At 37.0% G+C, this 22,322-nt stretch overlaps 1 long non-coding RNA gene across 1 annotated transcript; it reads left to right on the top strand.

Moving 5' to 3' along the window:
* The first annotated feature begins 140 nt into the window (after positions 1 to 140).
* LOC121313835 lies at positions 141 to 6,040 on the top strand. The gene is made up of 3 exons (XR_005950047.1): positions 141 to 234; positions 897 to 945; positions 5,818 to 6,040. It is a non-coding gene; the product is annotated as an uncharacterized LOC121313835 (long non-coding RNA).
* The last annotated feature ends 16,282 nt before the right edge of the window (positions 6,041 to 22,322 follow it).

Genomic DNA, 22,322 nt, shown 5'->3' with positions numbered 1-22,322 from the left:
CTCTCTCTCTCTCTCTCTCTCTCTCTCTCTCTCTCTCTCTCTCTCTCTTAATTTCTCTAGAGGAAAATATACTTGAACATTGATTCATTCGACTCCTCAAGACCATCACTTCTAATTCAAACACAAAATGTCTCGTTTTCAATCACTCGGCAACAGCCGCAGTACAGAAATGTTCATTAATGATCAACAAAATGAGAATCTCAGAGAAAATGGAGATCGGGAAAGTAAAACAAGGTAAAGGCAATCATTCAAAGCTGAAGCACTAACGGATAATTACATAAAACTATACTGTTGAACCTGGTCTTCTTTAATATTAGCATCACAAGTGTATCCATGTATTATAAAAAAAAAATAATGCATGGGCGTCTTCAGTGAGTTACAGGAAAACAATTCCATCTCACTGAAGCCCACCTATTATCATACAGAGAGGGGGGGGGGGGGGGGGCGGGACTGAGCAGATCACAACATTAAAGACTGCAGCAGTTTGGTTTCTGAAAGAAAAAAAAAAGCAAATTAAATAATGCATGAAGCTGTATTTACCGTACAGTATCAGCACGCCTAAGTATTATGGTTTGCACATTACCCGTCTTTGTCCACCACCTACCATCCCTTAGGAAGATCCACACAATTTATATCATTCTACAGGAAATCATTTTGCATGCTTTGGAGTTATTGGTGATCACATTTTCTGAAACATCCAATGCAGGATCTCCCATTTGCTGTACTTGTAACTCTATTTATCTGTACAGTGTGTTTGACTGTCCAGATGTGCATGGGGGCTGGGCAGCATGTCAGGCTAACTATATATAACTATATATATATAAACTATATAACTATATATATGAGCAGTCAACAGAGCTGTACTCTAACTGGTTCTATTTTGTGTTTACTTACAGACAGTGTGTCTAAGCCACAACATTCTGTTCCAAAATTGACTAATAGAAGGTACAGTATCTCATTCAGTGTAGAGCTTTGTTGGTTTGCAAATAACCTTATAATTCTCGTGCATAAAGGATGGTATGTAAAAGGAGAACGTTTGGATCATTCTAAAGCATAATGAGTAACCACCACCAAAACCACTCGGCAAACAGCACTCTGTTCCAGAAGATGGAATATTTAAATCTTCACAGCGTCACAGCATTGTGTGTCATCAAGCAGAAGAGGGTTGTAGTGTAGTACATGGAAGTGCAACAGCTATATGAATATAGTGGCATTAACTTGTTTAACAAATATATTTAAGACATTCACTATCAGTGGACATCATTTTAGTTCTAGACTGGGGTTAATGTGAGTTGAGCACGTTACCTCAGAACTGTAATATTGATTGTGCATTAGGATAAAGTAAAACTCAACCATAAAACTGGTGCAGATTTTTGTTCTATAGTTGTAAAGTACCATTTGCCTTTTATCAATTATTTATCTATTCCTGACAATTAATTCTGAGCTGAATTAGTTAGCCATTTTAATTGTCCTACTGAAGATTAGATTTACAGTTTATACAGAAATTATGTAATCCCCTTTCAATTTTATCCAAGTTATTAATGATTCCAATATCCAAAGCAACTTAAAGCTTACCGAGGGGAGGGTCTTTTTTTTTTTTAGTCTTTTTGTCTCATTAATACAATCTTTCTATTGTGTCACACAGCGTAGTGCAACATTTCATAGGCTCTGATAGAACTATTAAAACCTTGCATTTGTCCAAAAATATGGTGCAGTGTGTTTTGCTTAGCGTCACCTCATGTGTGAATGAGCTTTAATATATTTTTATGCAATGGATTTTACATAATATTACAATGTCTCATTGAGGACATGGAAAAAAAATCTAAACAAATGAGTTGACGAGATAACAAGGTGATTGTAGCGCCCTGAAAATGTAGATACTGGGTGTAAACTAGAGGTTATTACATGAGTCAATATTGGTTTTAGACATGTTTTATTTTATTTTTTTTACTTTTTGCCACCATTAAAATGTATATTTTATTATTTTCATAAAATGTCTGTTGCAACAGTAATTGTATAGCGTTACAGTAAATTAAATACCTTCACTGATCTGGTTGTAAGTTAAGGCCAGAACCGGTGTTTGGTTGTCATGAGATGGCCTGTGCCTAAGCTGAACCCTTGTAATTCCAACCTGTCACTCTGCTATTTTTTTGCATAGGCTATTTACTCATTAATTTATGTTATGGTATGTTAATGTTACAGTAATAATAGTAATAACACATGTTTGAATTAATCAAATATCAACCAACTCTGAAAACATTTCATAAAAGTGTATTTTTTATATTGTGGCAGCAATAAATAAAACAGAACAGCATTTCACTTTTCTATTGGTGTGCTTTTTTATTAATATAATTATTAGGCCAACAGCATTATAATAACTGTTGTTTTGACTATTTTGCCTATATTGATTCTTTTGTACTCAATTGTGGTTGAAAAAGCATCTCTTAATAAATAATTTGCTAATGTTTACAAATGTGATTCTAAGACCTTTTATTGTTACTAGGTGGTAGACATAGGCAGGTTATGGGGGGGCAAGAGGGGGGGCGGGAAAATGTACACGAACAAACAAAAAAAAAATTGTTCGATAGGGATAGATAAAAATGTATCCTGTACTAAAAACGATGAGCACAAATGCAATGCAAATACTTTCCGAATTAATTTTATAAGCTAGTGCTTACTTTCTTCAGTCATACAATGTATTTGCTTGGTCAACATTTTGGAAGTATTCAGAGAGAAGGGTTAAGTTTACATATGGCGTCAGGAGGGGAAAAGCAAAAACCAGTTGTCTCCAGAGGAAATAAAAACTTTCATAAATTTATTAGAAGAGAACAATATGAGTTCAGCTTTAGATGGAAAATTACTGAAATGATGTGCTTTTTCAACAGCTGAAAAAAAATGTCAACCAAAGGTTTTCACAAGCCTTGGTTTATTCTGTGGTGCAAATGGAAGGCCCTGAAACAGAGATGCAGGAAAGACAGAACCTCTTACGCAGCGATGCTGCAGGAATAAGATGATTCCGCTACTACGATGAGGTGGATAAACTCCTTGGACACAGGCCTATGGTTGCATCAAACATCAACAGCTCACTCAATACGTTTATTAGTATTTGCTGTGCTCTTAAAATTCATTAACATGTCTTACTGCATTCACACAGTCTAATATTTATGGACTGCTCCATGCCCTTTCGAAAACCTGCAGTAAGATCAATGCCAAGTCATATTAAATCAAAATGTTTGCTTTCAAGACTGCATTAGTGTAACGTGTAACATCCTGTCCAAACATGTATACCTAGAACAGTGTTTTCCGACTAATGTATTTACTGCTGTATTGACGTTTAGAAAAAGACATTACGTTATAAAACAGATCATAGCTCAATAAAAACTTGTATGTATGCTTTTTTTTGTTACTGAACATTTTCATAGTATTTTCAAAATAGAAATACAAATTAGACTGTTTCCTCAATGTTTAAAATACAAATAGTTAAATGTGACTATAGATAGCAATTCGTCTTTGAAATGAGACCGCATGATAGACTTAATTTGCTATCCCTGCATTTCTATTATATATTGTACAGATAGTATGATCATCAGGTGTATTCCGTTTACACACAGATGGTTGGAGCAGTGGTGAAAATGCTGTGGATGTGTTCACTGATGATGAACTTGGCAATGATATGTAAAACACACCTTTAAATGTCTTCAAATAATTAATAAGGTAATGAATATGAATAACTGATTAGATGTTAGAGGTATGAAAGTAACTTTAATTTCTTACTGGTATTGTATTGCTCTGGTTTTTAATAGCATGCTTTAGATTCTTACATATTGCTTTGGAAAGGGATGGGATGTGACTGGGGGGACACTTTGCTAATTTAATTAATACATGTTGAATGACTTGCAGTAGGAGAATAGTGCAGTATTCAGTTATGCACTACTGTAAGCATTCATCTGAGTTTTGTAATTGTTCAGCTTGGATTTTGGTGTCTGGGTTTTGGGTTTTTTTTTTTAAATTATTATTCACTGACGCCATACCAACTATTGTTGAATGGCGCTAACACAGCCCAATACATTGGCCTATTCTGCTAGTACTATCTTGCCGAGCACACCAATGCAGTTTTGTACTTTAAAAAATAAAGTTGATTAGTAACGGCAGCAAAAGTTTTACCGGTACCCAGTACCGGCCCGTACTGGCTTCCTTTCACCTCTTGATATTAAAAATGTTTGGTGCCTGTGACAGGGCAGAAGCCCTGTTGCTGTAAATTTTGTGCGAGGGAATGTAAGGTTGGCAGGGATGGGGTTAAATCTGGTTCTGCTAGAAATCACAGGTGTGGCCAGTCCCCAGTTAAGTAAGGAATGCCAATTGGGGAGTGTCCACATGTATAAATGCAATGAGAAATCGTTTATTTGGTGAAAGTGTTTAAGGTGGTCAGCTGTTAGACTGGGTAATTGCTGTACAGGTCAGTGAAGGCGAATGCCCAGCCTGACAACAGTATTTTGTGTTCAGCATTGTTTTGTGTAAACCTTTTATTTTTGCCACCTGCCTGTTTGTTTGTTCCTGTGTTTTGTTTGTCTATTAAAAGTGCACATACACATTTCAAATTGAAGCTTTCCCGACTCTGAATCTACTTTTTGACGCTATCCTGCCATAGTATTGCGGCAAAGTGGCTTGCAACGCTCAAACAACAACAAACAACAGAGTGTTGCACTGTTTGGAACCTTTGAATAATAATGTTGGCAATTACACAGCAATGTGTAATTGCACAGCTAAACAATACAGGATTTCAGTCCTAAATTAATAATAAGTAGAGGTATTGCTCTTCGCCCTTTCTCACGCCGCATTCGTGCTGGTGCTGAATACACAGTTATAGTGACTGGTGCTGGTGTTGAATACACAATTATAGTGACTGGTGCTGGTGCTGAATACACAGTTATAGTGACTGGTGCTGGTGGTGAATACACGGTTATAGTGACTGGTACTGGTGCTGAATACACAGTTATAGTGACTGGTGCTGGTGTTGAATACACAGTTATAGTGACTGGTGCTGGTGCTGAATACACAGTTATAGTGACTGGTGCTGGTGCTGAATACACAGTTATAGTGACTGGTGCTGGTGCTGAATACACAGTTATAGTGACTGGTGCTGGTGTTGAATACACAGTTATAGTGACTGGTGCTGGTGCTGAATACACAGTTATAGTGACTGGTGCTGGTGCTGAATACACAGTTATAGTGACTGGTGCTGGTGCTGAATACACAGTTATAGTGACTGGTGCTGGTGCTGAATACACAGTTATAGTGACTGGTGCTGGTGCTGAATACACAGTTATAGTGACTGGTGCTGGTGCTGAATACACAGTTATAGTGACTGGTGCTGGTGCTGAATACACAGTTATAGTGACTGGTGCTGGTGCTGAATACACAGTTATAGTGACTGGTGCTGGTGCTGAATACACAGTTATAGTGACTGGTGCTGGTGTTGAATACACAGTTATAGTGACTGGTGCTGGTGCTGAATACACAGTTATAGTGACTGGTGCTGGTGCTGAATACACAGTTATAGTGACTGGTGCTGGTGCTGAATACACAGTTATAGTGACTGGTGCTGGTGCTGAATACACAGTTATAGTGACAGGTGCTGGTGTTGAATACACAGTTATAGTGTAGACTAGTGCTGGTGTTTGTAATCCAGTTTGATGCTTAATAGCGACAGCTCCCAGGTGCTAGAGATCTAATAATTATAAAACAAACACTGTTAAAACAATAAACGAACAAACACAAAACACTCACGGTTGCTTTTTCTTTCTCCATCTTTTACAGGTCTTTTCTGATCGCTCAGCCACATCCCCTCATATACCTTCAGTCATGCACTCCAAGGTATGGCGATGTCTTCTAGCATTGTGGCTTTGCCCCCTTTTGGATGGCCAACTTCCAACTGAGCCTGGAATGAACTGTCAAACCATCCAATCCGGGGCACACTGTTCCTGTTATACCGGGCCCTCACAGGTCAGGAGGGAGATTGAAGACTCGGATTCATTCGCTGTCTTTCACAAGTACCTAACAATTTGGTGTATTGGTACGATGTACTTATAACCAGTTCTTATCTGTTTTTTGCTTTATTATTTTTCTGTATGCAGAGCAGAATTCCAAATAGAATTGTCAAACTGATTTTAAGTTGTGAGTACCTCAACATATCTTACATTATTGTCCATCCACTGCAGCTGTTTAATCCTGGGTTGAATTTTTTTTTTTTGTGTGTGTAATTAAGAGTTTCTCCCATGTTATTACAGGAATGCTAAGTGGGGCATTAAAAGCGATCTGATCTTCACAAAACCTACCTCAAACTATTACTTCTTCCCCATAGTCCACATATCAAAAACAATTATCATTATAGCAGTTTTCCTATTTGTTTTTAAACAAATTTCAATGCTTCCAGACCAAAACAATACTAAGCATAACTTTCCCAAGCTTTGTTTTTAACAATGTAAGAAGCTCCCCGTGACAACCTAAAGAATAATTATCTTTGGTAATTAAGGGGGGCAATTAGAGTATTTGATTGACATATGATATGTGTCATTAAGTGTTAATTAAGTGCCCCATCCGGATAGAAATGTGGTGGCCTGGGCTCAACTGGCTTTTTAGTCTAGAAGCATTATTATAGGAATTAATTACAAAATTAATCAAAATGCTCCCGGATCAAGACAAAAAAGCCAGATGAGTAATTTAAAAAACATTTTTGCAGTTGTTTTAAATAAACAGGGGTAGCTTATGAAATATACCTTGTTTTGTGTGAGATAGTGCTCTACAAATTATTTTAGGAGCCTTGCAGGTGCCCACATGAGGTCACTGGGCATATGGCCAGTAGGGGGAACTGTAGAGCATTGAGGAGAAACGGTCCACTTCAGTGCTTCCTGTGGAATGCCCAGTGAAAATCTGTGTTTGCCTGACTGCATGGCTTACCTTGTCGTTTCGTCTGAACCAGGTAAGCTACTCAGGGACCCTAGTATTGGCTTTAATTCTTATATTAATCCCACAAGTGGGTTGATTTTTTGCCCCTTAATTAACATCACTTAAAAATGATAGAAAATGATTTGAACCAGTAAAATAGACTGAGTCCTTTTGTGTCTTGAAAAAGGTTGCCAGACAGACGATTTGTGTGGAAAGCCGCGGTACACAAATTAGCTCCCTTGACCACTGGGATGCAAGTACCCAAGGGATGTCTTTTTAAGTACTTCTGAAAAATGCACTAATGCAAGTGCTGAGTGGTGTTAATGCACAAGAGTGTTGTTCTGATTAAACCTGGAGTGATTTTTCAAAACCTTACAAGCATGATTTACTGAGCAAATCTGATCAACAGTTAACTTTTTGTGGAAGTCAGCAGAAATAACTCTATTTAGCACGTCTTCCATTACGAGAGCTTAAGCTTTATTGCACGCACTAATGTAACAATAATTTACTTTGTAGAGCTCAACAATGTGCTTCATGAGCAAAACATCATCCTTCATTGTAGTTTTTTCTTGTATGTTGTTCCGTGATTAAAAATACCTTAAATTATGTTAATGACCAGTTATCTGGATGTAAATATGTTTAGTCTGCCAAATTACTATATAATATGAGAGGCACATCATAAAAGACAAGGTCAACATAATAACTTCTCATAAATAAACAGTCGTAAAAGAATATCAAGTTAGAAAAGTGCATTGCTGCCCATAAAAAAAAAAAAAAAGCACATGCTTTTGCGAGCTAGTATCACTTAATTACATGGTCTATCTCAAGTATTTTACTTGGCAGCAATGCATGTGTGTAATTTCAGAAAATTCCTTACCTAATTTATTGTCAACTCTTGCGTATATTTTTCTCTGTCTGCCTATTCCAATTGATTTATTGTTTTCCATGATAGCAAAATAAAATTCTACAATCTTGTATTTTGCTCTGCAGAAGAGGACGAAGTAAAAAAAAAAAAAAAGAAAGAAAATTGTATTTTATCTTTTTTAATTAGTCTGTGCCAATCCCTGTGCCATCTGTGCATGAAATGGAAAAATATAAAAATATTTACCCAAAGGGAACGACCAATCCTGGCTTGTCCTTGCATTTCATTAGTCACATGTTTAGCAGTTAATATTGAATAGCTTGCAGAGGTGTATATTAATTTATAATGTGTGTAAAAGTATATATTTTTACATTGCTTTTAAGTACTGTATGTTATCTTTAATTAAAATGAAAGCTATTTTCTTCACCAAAGTATAGATGGCCAATCATTAAAAAAACAAGGTGTTATTAAAACAGACAAAGAAAAATACAATTACATTTTTTTAGAACAAGATATTGACTTATAAATCTAATTAGTTTAATGTCCATTATTGCGTGATCATTTTGCAACACCCAATTTACACCAAATTATTTCCATAAGGCATAAAGTTAAAATATTGTGCTTCATTGAAACAGACTATAATTTTTTACATTTATTTGCTAGTTGCTATTCGCTGCAATAGTATAAGTAAATTAATTAGAATTACAATCTGTTCTTCTAAATTCTGTATGCATTTACAAATGCATTAGAAAAATTACTGATACACAAAAAAAGTTAATATAAAAGAGATAATATTCCATGATATAAGGATTACTTCCTCACTAGCTAATCACTGTAGTGCAGCACATTCAACTGTCTATTTGGGTGAATCTATCATCAGAACGTTATTTGGATAAGAAAGCATATTCGGTGCAATTTTATGTACACAGATAAACAAGAGGTTTAAACAAAACACTAACAGATCAAAACAAATAAACAAACAAAAACCGAACTCCCATTGGAATACTAACTAAACTTTCCCCCCATCCTTAAACTATAAGCTGGGTGGCTAAGGCGTTTACCGTTTCAACAAAACAATTTGTTATAAAAACAATTTAAACATAGCTTTATATAAAGTTTACACCCAGGCTTTGCATAGACTCTCTCTCCAACCCCCAAAAACCCAAACACACAAACTGTTGCCTTTTTATTGATTAATCTGATCAGTCGCAGCTGATCAGCATTTTTTCATTATCATTACTTTCTCCATAAATTATCCAGTTTAGGAGGCTGTAGCAGGGCTGGGGCTGTAAATAAAGAGGAGACTTTATAAATTGTTAGTATTAGTAACTGTAGTCAATTTTTAAATGATTATTGTAGATTACTGTTAAATAATGGTGTAATGAAGGGTGTTTTCAAATGGTCCCTGAGGGGTTCATACTGAGGAGCGGGATATGTGGCAGGGGACCCCTGCACATGAAAGTGTGTTTGTTTGTGTGTTTTTGTAATTATGTTTAAATCAATAATTGTTTGCTAGCGGGTGCTCGGTTGTGACTTGCTGCCTGCTGTGTTTGGTTGAGGAGAAGGCAGTAAGCGATTGGTTCTGCTAATCCCTCACCAGTAGGTGGGCGTGTCATAACTGAGTGTCCGCTTCTTTAAAAACATCTGGCCGCGATTGGTCGAAGCTGTGCTGCAAGGGCATTAGCCTCTGCACTACGGAGGGCTGGAATCCCGCTGGAGAGAACTGGAGGCTGCTGGCGACTGCTGGGTTAACCAGGGTCAGGGTTCCAGCATTCAAGCAAGAAGAAACTGCAGCTGCCGGCAGTCGTGTGCATACCGGGACGGGGTAGGAACGGAGCTTAGTTTCAGGCAACAAAAGCCTGCAGTATAGAGAGAAATGTATTCCAGTGGGACCTCGCTACCGTTTTTACAGCACCTTTTATTTGTAGTTTTTTGTACTGTGTTTTATTTTGCCTTTGTACAGCTTGATGTATGTGTCCTCTCTGCGTTACCAATGCGGGTAACATCACATGACCTGTTTGTTTACTTTCGTTCTCTTATGTGTTAATAAATCCTGCGCGCCTGTGGGGCGTGACAGATGCATCAATCCTGCGTGTATCTCCACTCACTCATAGGCATACCCATGCAAGTGACAGATACCCTGTCACAGAGGCCTTTACCAAGATGGCTTCATGGTACCTTGTGACAAAGTAAAATGTAGTAATATGTGAGCACGGTGAATGCACTTTATTAATTCACATGCTGGGATTCAAGTGAATAATTAATTGGTAACTGAATCCCAGCACAATAGTATATATAGATGCACGCTGTCACATACTCGGGGTTGGGTGTTCGGTGAGTGGAGAACGGGAGCGAGAGAAGGAGAAACTTAAATATATCATTTGCTATTACGTGCTGGTGGGACCAGCACGATACATGTTTATTTAAAACTCCCCGTGTTTGTCAGTGTCTGTCCGTGCACCGTTTTGTTAAGTTTAGTCCTGTGTGTTCGTGTTTGTTTAAACCTTTTATTTTGTAATAAACCGGCGCCAACAGGCGTCTTCATCATTTCATCCTGTCTGTTGTGTATTTCATTCCTCTTCCTGGTTCTGACGCCGCCCACTTCGGCTGTCTCTGTGACATACCTATATAACAAGAGAGTAATTTGTGCACGACAATTAAGGTGACCAGACGTCCCGTTTTGGACGGGACAGTCCCACTTTTGGAACAGTGTCCCAGAACTTTTCTTGAGACGCTAATTTTGTCCCGTCCCCCCGTCCCCCCCCCAAGCATTGTTGTGCCAGTAACAGAATATTGTATTTTCATGCAGGCTGCTGTGTTACTGTATAACTTTACAGCAGAATATCACTTGATTTGACTAAAGGGAACAGTCATCCAATCGCAGAGAATTGAGGGTGGGTTTATCCACTTAATGTTGCTAAAACGAACTGGTGGCTAGCGTTGTCTAAATCATCAATCTCACTACCTGAAGATGTTAGGCTACTGTAGTCTAGCAATAACAGCTCATATTACAGGTCTATTCATCCATGATATTTGGGTAACACTTTATATTAAGGTACTGCTTATTAATTTTATAAATGTTTTATAAATATATGCTTAACTGTGTTCTAAAATTGTAATAAAGCATTATAGATGGTATATAACCCTGCAATAACCATTGACGGAATTACAGTTTTTAGCCAACTATTCTACTTTGTGATGTTTAACCCTTTGCGGTCCATTTATTTTCACAGGCGCTGTTTATTTTACATGTGCTGTTTAACCCTTTGCGGTCCTATGTCGGACCAGATCCGACATTACGATTTTCCCTTTCCAGTCCAATGTCGGACCCTGTCCGACATCATGAAAAAGACGTAAAGCACAGGTCTCTAGTCGTTTTTTCTGCAGAAAAAGCCGAAAAAACCTTTCAATGGCCGAGTTAAACCGATAGGAGCCAAATGAAGCCGAAAAACTGGGCGTATCTAAGGAATACACATAGCCCCTGCACCACAGAGATAACATGGACACAAACAAAGGAGATACCTGCTTCCGCATCCAGCGCTCGGAGAATATCACAGCCATTGTAGAGCTTTTTGAGATGTTATAGTAACAAAATAATGACTTGGATCGCATTATTGAGGGGTTTGGTGATAAAACGGGTGATCAGGAGAGGATTTATCAGTATGCATATAAAGAGAGATGTGAAAAATACAGCGAACAAGGGATGGGGCTTGGCTAGAGATGCAGTACTGAGTGTCCTGTTGCTGTGCAGTGCCTTTTAAGCCTGTTTTGCTGTGGGGGGGGGGGGACGACTTATAAACAGGACACTCAGTACTGCATCTCCAGCCCTGTCGCACCCCGTGTTCACTGTATTTATCACGTTCCTCTTCACAGTCGTGCATAATGATAAATCCTCTCCCGATCACTCATTTTATCACCAAACTCCTCAATAATGCGATACAAGTCTAGTAATTATTTTATTACTATAACATCTCAAAAAGCTGTGTATTATTATTTTGGGACTGCTACCCACTGTTTTGACCGATCAATAAACATCAATGTATGGGTTATTCTTTGTGGTCACCAGACCAGTATTATAAAGGGAAATAAATCCGTTTGGACCGTGTACTTTGTTTGTCTTCTATTCCACAATCACATCACCAAATACACCTGCACACTGCAGACCACTTTGCCAGTCTCTTAATAGATACAACATAGATGCTATATTATTGTACTAATATTTATTTGGAGGTTACAAAGACATACTATCACAATTATTTTCCTTTTTGGTTTGTTTTCAACCAGCTTGACCAGCTTTTTTTATATCGATGAGCAGGTATGCCATGCTGCAAAGCATTTTCTGGGAGTGGTGGGAGGGGCATTGCAAGTGCCCCGCTCTGCGGCTGCCCGCGGGTCATTTGGCCCGCCGTCAAATTGAATTGCCAACCCCGGCCTATTGTATGAACTCAATCTGTGCAGAATGGTAGATATATATGTGTGTGAATGTGAGTAGGTAAAGGACAAACACTTGCGGATTCGGGTTGGGTTGCAGGTCTTATTAAATTGGGGCGGGTCATGGATAAGAAGATGGTGCTGCAGTGGGTTGCGGGTTGGAGTCGAGTGCTGTAGTAGTGGGTTTGGGTTGGAAGTGGGTCGTTAAGATTAGACCCGCGCAGGACTTTGCATACATCTTGTTGACACGATGTATGCAAATAATTCATCAATCACAATGGAACCACCTGCTTGATTACATAGTCAGTGCCATGTATTCCATTAGATTCTCAATCAGAAATGGTTCCTCCATAAGCTTCAATGCTGATGTCTTCTCGTCACAATGGTACAGAGTACCGCCACATCTCAGTTTCAAATATTTGAGACCCGCCGCTTCTGAATTTAAAACATTTGAGCAGCACTTTGGCGCTTATCACTGATTATTTGCCTGTTTTCTTTTCCAAACTGTCAGCTGCATTTATGTGACTTTCTAGTTGTTACTTTGCTGTCCCAGCAGCAGCTGCTCATTTTTTTTTTATCTTCCATGGACCATCAATCTTAAAATTGGACCATTGTAACAATTAGCAAAACAATCAGTAATTGAGTACAACCATTTCTGGTACACTTCAGACTTTAATTTCAATGTTGTTGAGGGGACAATGAAAATTATTCTTATGGGTGCTGTTCTTTTTCTTTCTAAATGATGTTTGTACAGAAGCCCTGAGTACAGAAATGCAATTGGTCTTGTGGGGGAGTAGGATCCTGAATTAAGATCCTGAATTAAACTACTCTACAACTATACCTTTAAAAACATGGTTCAGCTAAAGCGTAAATGTTTGAATATTATGCTGAGTTGTGTGTTGGCTTGTAAAAGAACATTTCATATTTTATATTGAAACAGTTGACAGCCTGGTAATTTCCCATGTACCTGTTACCTTTTTAAATAAGTCTATTATTGATGTCTGCAGCATTTTACTTAGGTACAAATAGCTACACAGCTAAAATGGAACGTTACATTATTTAAGATAGGGGTTTGCAACCAGGAGTATGCGTAGTATAGTTGTATATAGTGATAGTAATAGTATAGTACTATAGTAATATAGTGTTTCTATTCTTACAGACAGACACATTATTAGACTTTATGACTTTTGTGGATAAACGTTCTCATTAACTGAACAAAATGAACATATCCAATTTGCTGCAATAGGCTCTAAACAATCAACGGTAGACAGGAGACTGATTTTAATCTAGAAAGACAGACCATGCAATGTACTGAAATTAGAACAAAACCTTAATACTAGTACAAAATACTACTAGTACCATAGAAAGCATCCAGTTTAGTCTAAAATAAAGGCAGGTCCATAAAAAGGAGTGCGAGTTATATTGTAGGGCGTACAGTTACAAAACAACGGGTAGGCCTGCATAGCTGGAATATATCCATGACATATTTAGGCATAATTTATGTTCAAATATATATATCAAATATAACAAAGTGGTCAGTTGTGTCCATGTATCAATCCTTCATTGGCTGTATTTGCAGTTGCAGAAAAGGTTTTGGCTTTCTTAGTTATTCCTATTATCTAACCAGCAACTCACGGTCACTGACACAGATAATTCCCTAGTTTAACTCGCCCATTTCAGAATTTATATCAGCACAATAAAAAGTACATTTTCCCAGTGTACTTTCTCCAAGCGTAGCTTATCAACGGCTGCATTCATTTTGTTATCTGTTTTAAATGCTGACACTCGACTAGTAGCAGTTTGCTTTAGGAGCTTTTTCATTACGTCTTTAAAAATCAACTCTATCTGGAGAGGAACATCAGGATACAAAGAGAACATGAATTCCTAATACTTCTATAGCTCTGGTGTTATCAGGCAGGGTGACAAACTGTGCCAAGAGCCCCATTGGTTGTTCCTGCTAGACAGCAAACAAAGCAGAAATACTCCTTAGAGTAGACTTAATTCAATACAGGGATGCAAGTATACATACTGTAAACAGACATTTCTATATAACCATGATATTGTTGATTGTTTAACTGTGAACTTGTGGGTGTGGCGTGTACCCTTCCACTCTTGGATCGTGAGTTTTCAAAGTATAGTACATGCATTTACCATCATCATGCATTCTGATTTATGAAGATCAATGAAAACCTCTTGCTATTTATAATGTCCAAAATTCATTGTATTAACAACCCCATTTAACCGGTATTTTAGTTTTACAAAAATATATCAAATTGTACAGTAATAAATATGGCTCTAACTGCTTTTCGTAATGTTTATAGTTGCCTGAGCCTGGATCAGTTCAAAAAAATGGTGGTCCCAAACTTTATATAAAGCATAGCAATAGGGACACCATAAACATTGATTAAATTCAGTAATGTATTCACTTCATACAGTACATACAGCATAACGATATATATATCTGTATTTTACCACCTCCAGAGGCCTTTTTAAGATGTAGTGCGTTTGAATCAATTACAGAACACAATATTTATTCAAAGTAAGGTCCGAGGTCTTTGACCCACATATAGATCTGTTCTCTTAAACATGAGAGGTTCTGCTTCTAAGAGGCACTGAAATAGTGATTCTATAGAGTTAATACCACACTGTATTAGAAATATTCAAACACAATAACTGGCACAATAGAGCTTTCGTTCCCTTAGACTGCCCTCTCCCAAAAAAGGAGAAATTCCAACAGTTAAAAAAAAGGATAACTAGGATTAAATGATATAATTAGGCACACAGCACATGCAAAATTAATACAGTGTATACTCGATGTCAAACCTTTTAAAATCATGTTGGCAGACAATACTTCCAAACCTTTAGCTGAAGAGTCAGGTGAAGAGGTAATGAGGAAGAGCCTCTTTGTCTGCTAGCTTGCCAAGTTTTCCTACTTTAATAATCAAAACATACTGAATTAATGAAATTGTTCTACGTCATTTTCAGGAAAGTCTTGTTTACAAATACATTATTACTGAAGAGTGCTTTTGTTAATAAAATAGGAACAAAAACATATTGGGCAGTGTGTCATACAGCATGTAATTATAGAATGATATAGCATCTTGCATTTCATAGACCAAAGAGGTGCATTGATTTACAACTATAAAACCCACAACAGCCCAATCTTTGAAATACATCCTGAAGAGACTGCAGGATCAAGTAGAAGTTCTTAAATGAACCTCCTGTAGCATTTATTTAATGCTTTTTAAACATCAGCATTATTTATTTATTTTTAATTTTTTTTGAAAAAAAAAAACAAAAACAGGTATTAACTTGTCACCGTTTTTATGTTTTGTGAATATGGGCCAGTGTTTTGTACGACCAATCATACACATATTTTGTTGACACTGACGGAGATGACATATTGAAATATTCTCCAGCTTTGGCACTGCAGCTTTCCTTTTTATGGCTCTGTATTTTGATTTAAGCCAGATACTTTGACGGTAAAAAGAAACAGTAACATGGAAACATGATGCTGGATCTCATTTGAAAATCACTGGTCAACACTGATTTATGAGTCCTCATCAGTCAGATGTGAATAAAATGCTCAAAACAATTGTGATTATGTTGAATCTGATTTTGCTGGAATATGCACAAGCAGCGGGAAGCAATGTGTATTTGTTGTGCTCTTCAACCTGTTCAGTAACATGCTAACGGGTTAAACTCATAAGACAGAGTAAAGTAGGAGCAAAATTGGAGAAAGGTGCTGCAATAACCAACCTTGTTAGAGCTGTGTATGTTCAAATAATCAATTTTAAATAAAGCCATCAGTGCAAGTACTTTTTTAAACAGAGAAAAGGGTGTTTGAAGTTTCTGGCGGTTTGTGATTGCATTAGCAGGTTGTGATCTTAGGGCTTTGATATTAAGATACATAAAAAGCTGGTCTTTGCTTACTATGATGTTCTTTTAAAACATGCAAATCAGGTAAACAGCACCACCCAATATTTTAGGAAAGTATACAAGAAAATGTGTTGACCAGCTATTAAATAGGCAAACTATCACATCGGTCTGAATAGAGCGAATGTTTCTAATATGCTAACAGCATTTAAGCAGGTGCGTGTCATACAGTAATACTCTATTGTATTTGTGTCTAGAGTTATCAACTTGCCAGCGCTGGCAATTTCAAAACAGCTAGAAGCACCTTGCTCATTATTTTTAAAAAAGGCAATCAGACCATTGGCCACGTCATTGGCTTGCTCTGTAGATCCCAGCCTCTGCTATTGGAACACCACTTCTTCAATATGGTTCATAAGAATGGAGAAATAACTTTTCCAGCAATTAATGAATACAGGAGAGTACACAGTTACCATATTACTGAATACAAATTTGCAATAGATCGTTGATCTCAAATTATTTCCAGTCAACTATTATGGACCACATAGGTCTGTAGGAGGCTGTGTGGTCCAGTGGTTAAAGAAAAGACCTGGTTCAAATCCTGGCTCACTCATTGACTCCCTATGTAAACTGAGCAAGTCACTTAACCTCCTTGTGCGCCGTCTTTCGGGTGAGATGTTGTTGTAAGTGACTCTGCTGATGCAAAGTTCACACACCCTAGTGTCTGAAAGTCTCCTTGGATAAAGGTGTCTGCTAAATAAACATAATAATAATAATAATAATAATAATAATAATAATAATAATAATAATGTCGCTTATAAAAAAACATTCCTCAAATAGATGAAGGTACTGAAATGGATGTGGATCAACCCAAGATGAATAGATTGCTTTAGACAGAGAGGAGCATCTATTTGTGGTCACAAATTTTTAGTTTCTTCCTATAATGTCGCTTATAAAAAAACACTCTTCAAATAGATGAAGATACTGAAATGGATGTGGATCAACCCAAGCTGAATAGATTGCTTTAGCCAGGGAGGAGCATCTATTTGTGGTCACAATTTTTTAGTTTCTTCCTATACTTGTCAAAAAATATTGGTTTACCAAAACAATTCATTGTGGAAAATGTGATGGTATGGGTCAGTTTCCACCAAATGACAGAGGCACAAAACTAGTCAATAGTCCAGATCTGAGCATTTTTTGCCTGTTGTGTGCAAATAGTACATTTTCAAATGAAGGCATTTGATAATGATTTGCAGCTGAGTACTTCCTTGGACTGTTTTAACCGTATACAGACTGAATGTCGTCTTATTCTAAACAGTATAGCCTAAACAGTTCCTGCTTTTGGTGTGTGCATGCAGGGGCTTCTGGTTTCTCCTGCCAGTCATTATTTAATGATTATTGCTTGACAGTGTAATGCTTTATTTATTTATTTATTATTTATTGTATTTTATTTTCTCAGCAGTCTGGAATTGACCTGCTGACCCTCAGCACTAATGGCAGACCTGCTACAGTTTTACTAAAGGGGAGTCCCCGTACAAGGGTTTGTAGTCAGGCTCTTTATGCACACATACAATGTGCCTCTTTTGCCAATATGCGTCATTCATTACATATATCTCCTGTTTAGAGAAAGCTTGTCCTCGTACCACTAGTTGGGTGTCATTTGTAATGTTTTTTTTATTTATTTATTTTATTTTATTTTTACATTCACTGTGGTCCAGTCTTGAACCACTGAACCCTCTGCACTAAAGGAGAATCCCCACATACAATGTGCCTATTTGGCCAGTAGGGGTCACTCATTACAACAGGTACAGTATATAGGATACTGTTGATGTCTTGTCAACAGTGTAAGAAAAAACATATTTCCAGTGATCAAAATAGGCTTATGCATAAAAGAAGAAAGTTTATATAAAATAATGCACCCAAAAAGCCTTTATATATGTAAAATCAATAGATGGAAACAAGAACACAGGACACAAAACAATTTCAATGCTCCTTGGTCCACAACAATATTTGATTAATATTTAATTTTAGTTCCATTGGTATTCAGACTCTACACAGACTGGTCAGAACACATTCTATTTAGTATTTAGCAGTTTTTTGATGGAAGCAGCAGAAAAATGTATGACCATTTATTATAAGCAGAGACAATGAGAAAAAGGAGGAGCATGCAAAAGATGTATTCATTCCTGCCAAACCCCAAGACCACATTGTAAAGCCAAGAAGATAAAATTAGTCTACTTCACTGATGCTTTTTTACTGGCATACTATATTATATATATATATTATATATTATATATATATATATATATATATATATATATATATATATATATATATATATAGAATGAGTTACTCAAGTAGGTCCGTACATTTATAGCACGTTTTCATCAAGTTCTTTGTACTATGAGAAAGAAGAAAATCTAAATATTGTTCTGTGCTTGTCGATGCTACCCCTGATTCTTCTCACACAAAGCAAAGTACAATCATTCTATGATACATTTTAGATAGCAATATATGTGTTGCTATCAAAGAACGATTTCTGGAGTTTGTTGACTGCAACAAAAAAAACTGGATGATATATTGCTAACCTCATTATAACTGGGAATCCCATTGCAGGGGTTAGGGGTATGACAATGGTTCAAATATGGCTGGCAGGTATAATGATGCATAAGCCATTATTACTGGAGTTAACCCTCTCCCCCTCTCACCAGATTTTTTAATTGTGGCACTCATAGCTTAGATTTGTGTGGCTCAAATGTTGCTGAATGCTGTGATGATGTTATCACATTTTTTGGATCATACAAAAAATCTACAATAGTTTTCACAGCCCTCAACGATAGGAGATACTGCAAGGAAAGATTAGATGTTCATTGCACAATCTCTCCCAAACTAGACGGTCAGCTCGCATGGAAAGTGTTAAACCAATTTCAAAACGTTTGCCACCAATAAAACATGTCTACCGAGAGATAATGAGCTTGAAAAAGTTTTCCATCGTTTTGAGATTGCCTCACTTTAGCAACATGATCCTGAAGAACTGGATCAATTCAATGATTCCAAGAAAATTACCATCATGGCATTTGTTTGAAGTACCCCTGAAAGCAAGTCCTCTCTCACTCAGGAACAGAGTCACTGACAAAATTTGATGAAGCAGATCCCTCCAGTACTTCACTTTAGCTGCTATTTCTTTATCTAGCTGTGAATGTATATCAGTTCCTTGAGCAAGTCTTCTCTCGAAATTTCGGCATTTCAGATAGCATTGCTTGTGATGACACTCACTTCGCGAGCAGGCAATTTATCATACAATTTGCTCCGTGAAAATTCCTTTTTCCAGCCGTTGTCACCTGACAAAAACGATTAGCAAGAAACCGGGTTTGAACAGAATAATCTACACTGGAAACAAAAGCGCGATTCTGCTGTTTCACCCCAAACTAGCCAGTGCCTGTGAACAACTTTTCCGTTTTCTTTGGTCGATTTTAAAATGGACGTTGGACACGTCCTTTTTCCATCATCAGGAAATGTGTATGGATGTCCAGATGGCCCTTTTATAACAACGGTTTCTATCAAACTTGCAGATAACGCACTATGTGGTAACAGTCCAATATCAAATCCACACCCTCTTGGTGTGAAATATTGCTTTTATTTTTGTTTTGGATCTCAATACTTCTATTTTAACAGTGTTTGTTTTGCCATTCTCCTCTGTATCAATCCCAATGTTGATGTTTTAAATATTTCTTCTTTCTTCCTGTTCCACAATACAAAAATCAATTGTTTCAACAATACCAATATAGTAAGACAAGCAGTTTCCTTTATGACAAAGCTTGGTCTGGAATTAGAATCCCTGTGGCTGGCTGACAGAAGAATGCCAGGCTGGTTGCAAATATTCTTGCATGTCTCATTAAGATCCTTTTGGTATGAGGGTTCATACAGTAAAGTAAATAAATAAACTTTGGTTTCTTGTTCATTACTGGATACCAATCTATTTAGGTGAGCTGAGCCAGAGGGTTTCTTGTTCATTACTGGATACCAATCTATTTAGGTGAGCTGAGCCAGAGGATATTGTTGTATTTAGGACACAAATTACTTCTAAGTAGACTGAGAATCATTATCAATACATGTGTCAATGCCAGACAGGAAGCTATTACATTGATGAACTGTCTATCAACAAAGTGCTATAACTGGTAGAGGAACTAGCTATAGCTAATTAATAGCTAATCACCTAGCCAAGACATCGTACTCGATGAACCACTGTAGAAAAAGCATAGCAAACTGATTCTTAAAGTTTAAAAGATACTGCTGCTGTTTTCTGGTATCATAATCTATAAAGTTTTCAAAAGTGAAAACCATGGTAAAGATTATCTCTCTCAAATTACTAAAGTGGTAACAATACTCCAAGGAGTACAGTCAAAAGCTTTAATAACGAGTATCAGTCAATATACTAAATATTTTAGTATGTGGTGACTGAATTGTGATAAACTGTGTTTTTCTTTTCTGTGTCCTTTGGGTATCTGCTATATACAGCTATTGTCAATGGTGTTTCTTCATCCTATAGAATTAACAAATTGTGCTTCATAAAATCAAATGTAACCAGATGAATAATGTTATGTTAACATATTGAATTACATACCACTTTGTTGTTTTCAATATACTTAATGAAAAACTGACAACAATGGAAAAATGTGACATTTCAAAATCTAACATGAGATATTGTATACTGTTATGGCTTCCGGTAGACTTTTGCATTTTGTACTTTTTGATTACATTATGTTAAATAAACGCATGAAAATGCAACAGTAAGTTTTACATCAATAGCTCATTGGGTACATACATAATGTTATTTGCATTTTAAATAGTGAGCAGATAGGTTTGCTCAGTGTTTGGTATTTGAGTTGAGTTAAAATTGCCAAAAGGATTTGTTAAGAACCTATATAAATAGCCAAATAGCTTGAAGGCACCTGGTCCGTGACGAGAATTTGCCCGGATAATGAGATGTTCTGCTTCAAGAATCAGCAGACTAGTCCAGAGAAGCCAGGAAACTGGATCTGTCAGGGACAGGCCACTTCTTGGAAGGCAGAGGATCACCACACCGGCCCAGGACCGTTATGCTGACTGTTGCGTTGTACAAGACAACCGGTGGGGCGGTGGAAGTGTGATGATGTGGGAAGGAATCTCCTTTAACAGAAGAATGCCTTTACTGCAGATTGAGGCAACCTTACTGCTGAGCCAGCTTTTTCTCCTGACCTGAGTCCAATAGATCACCAGTGCCACCCACAGGAAACAACTGCGACCAGCCAACCTTCGCCAGCTGGCTGCAGCTGCACAGGAAGAGTGGCGGAACATCCCACAGCAGTCTATCCAGAGGCTGATCAGGTCTATGTGTCAACGCTGCCAGGATTGTATTAATGCTCAGGGAGGTCATACCCAATACTAACTGATCTATATTTTAGTTTTCTGACAATTTCTGAGATTTTGTATTATATCTATGTTTAAAAGATTTGATTAAATCCATTAGACCTAGAGTCATATTAAAGCCAATAAAAAATATGCTTATTTATTTAGTTTACATCAAGTTTAATTAAACGTATCTCCATGGATACACCGCACTTGAAAGACCAGCAGACAAACCAAGGTCTGGTGTGAAAAATACCATGTGCACTGTGCATTGTAACTGGTACCAATCCACATGACTGCTTCAGAAACTTCCACTTACAATAAAGTTGTGAAATTATATTGATGCATTTTGCATTACAAATTGAAAGTGTTGATGATGTAAATAAAAAAAAAACAGACTGATAGCTAAAATAAATAAATAAAAAAAAAACTAGTGAAAAAAGCAGGATTTTGACTTCGTATGGCTTTATTTGGTTAAATGTGTTATTTTAAAGCTATAATAGGCTATGAGGGAGGTCTAAAAGCAAAAACAAATGTAATGTTTATTTTAGATTTCTTATTTAAAGATCTTTTTTTTAAATATATGAAATTTACAGAATTTGAGCTGGGGTGCATTTTAGGGCAATGTGCACTGGAGGATACAATTAATAACTGTAAAAAAAGTAACATGTTTTAAAAAAGTGAAATATGTTAATTTGTGATCTGTATGTACAATGAATACAATTAAAACATTTTTCCTTATGCTCAATTATTTTTTACATAAAACCAGTTGTCACGAACGTTCTGCACTAGGACCATCAGAAACTCACATTACATTGCAGCT

This window comes from Polyodon spathula, chromosome 4 (assembly GCF_017654505.1).
Source record: "Polyodon spathula isolate WHYD16114869_AA chromosome 4, ASM1765450v1, whole genome shotgun sequence".
NCBI lineage: Eukaryota > Metazoa > Chordata > Actinopteri > Acipenseriformes > Polyodontidae > Polyodon > Polyodon spathula.
Note: the sequence above shows the minus strand (reverse complement) of the source record. Positions and strands in the feature narration are given on the sequence as shown.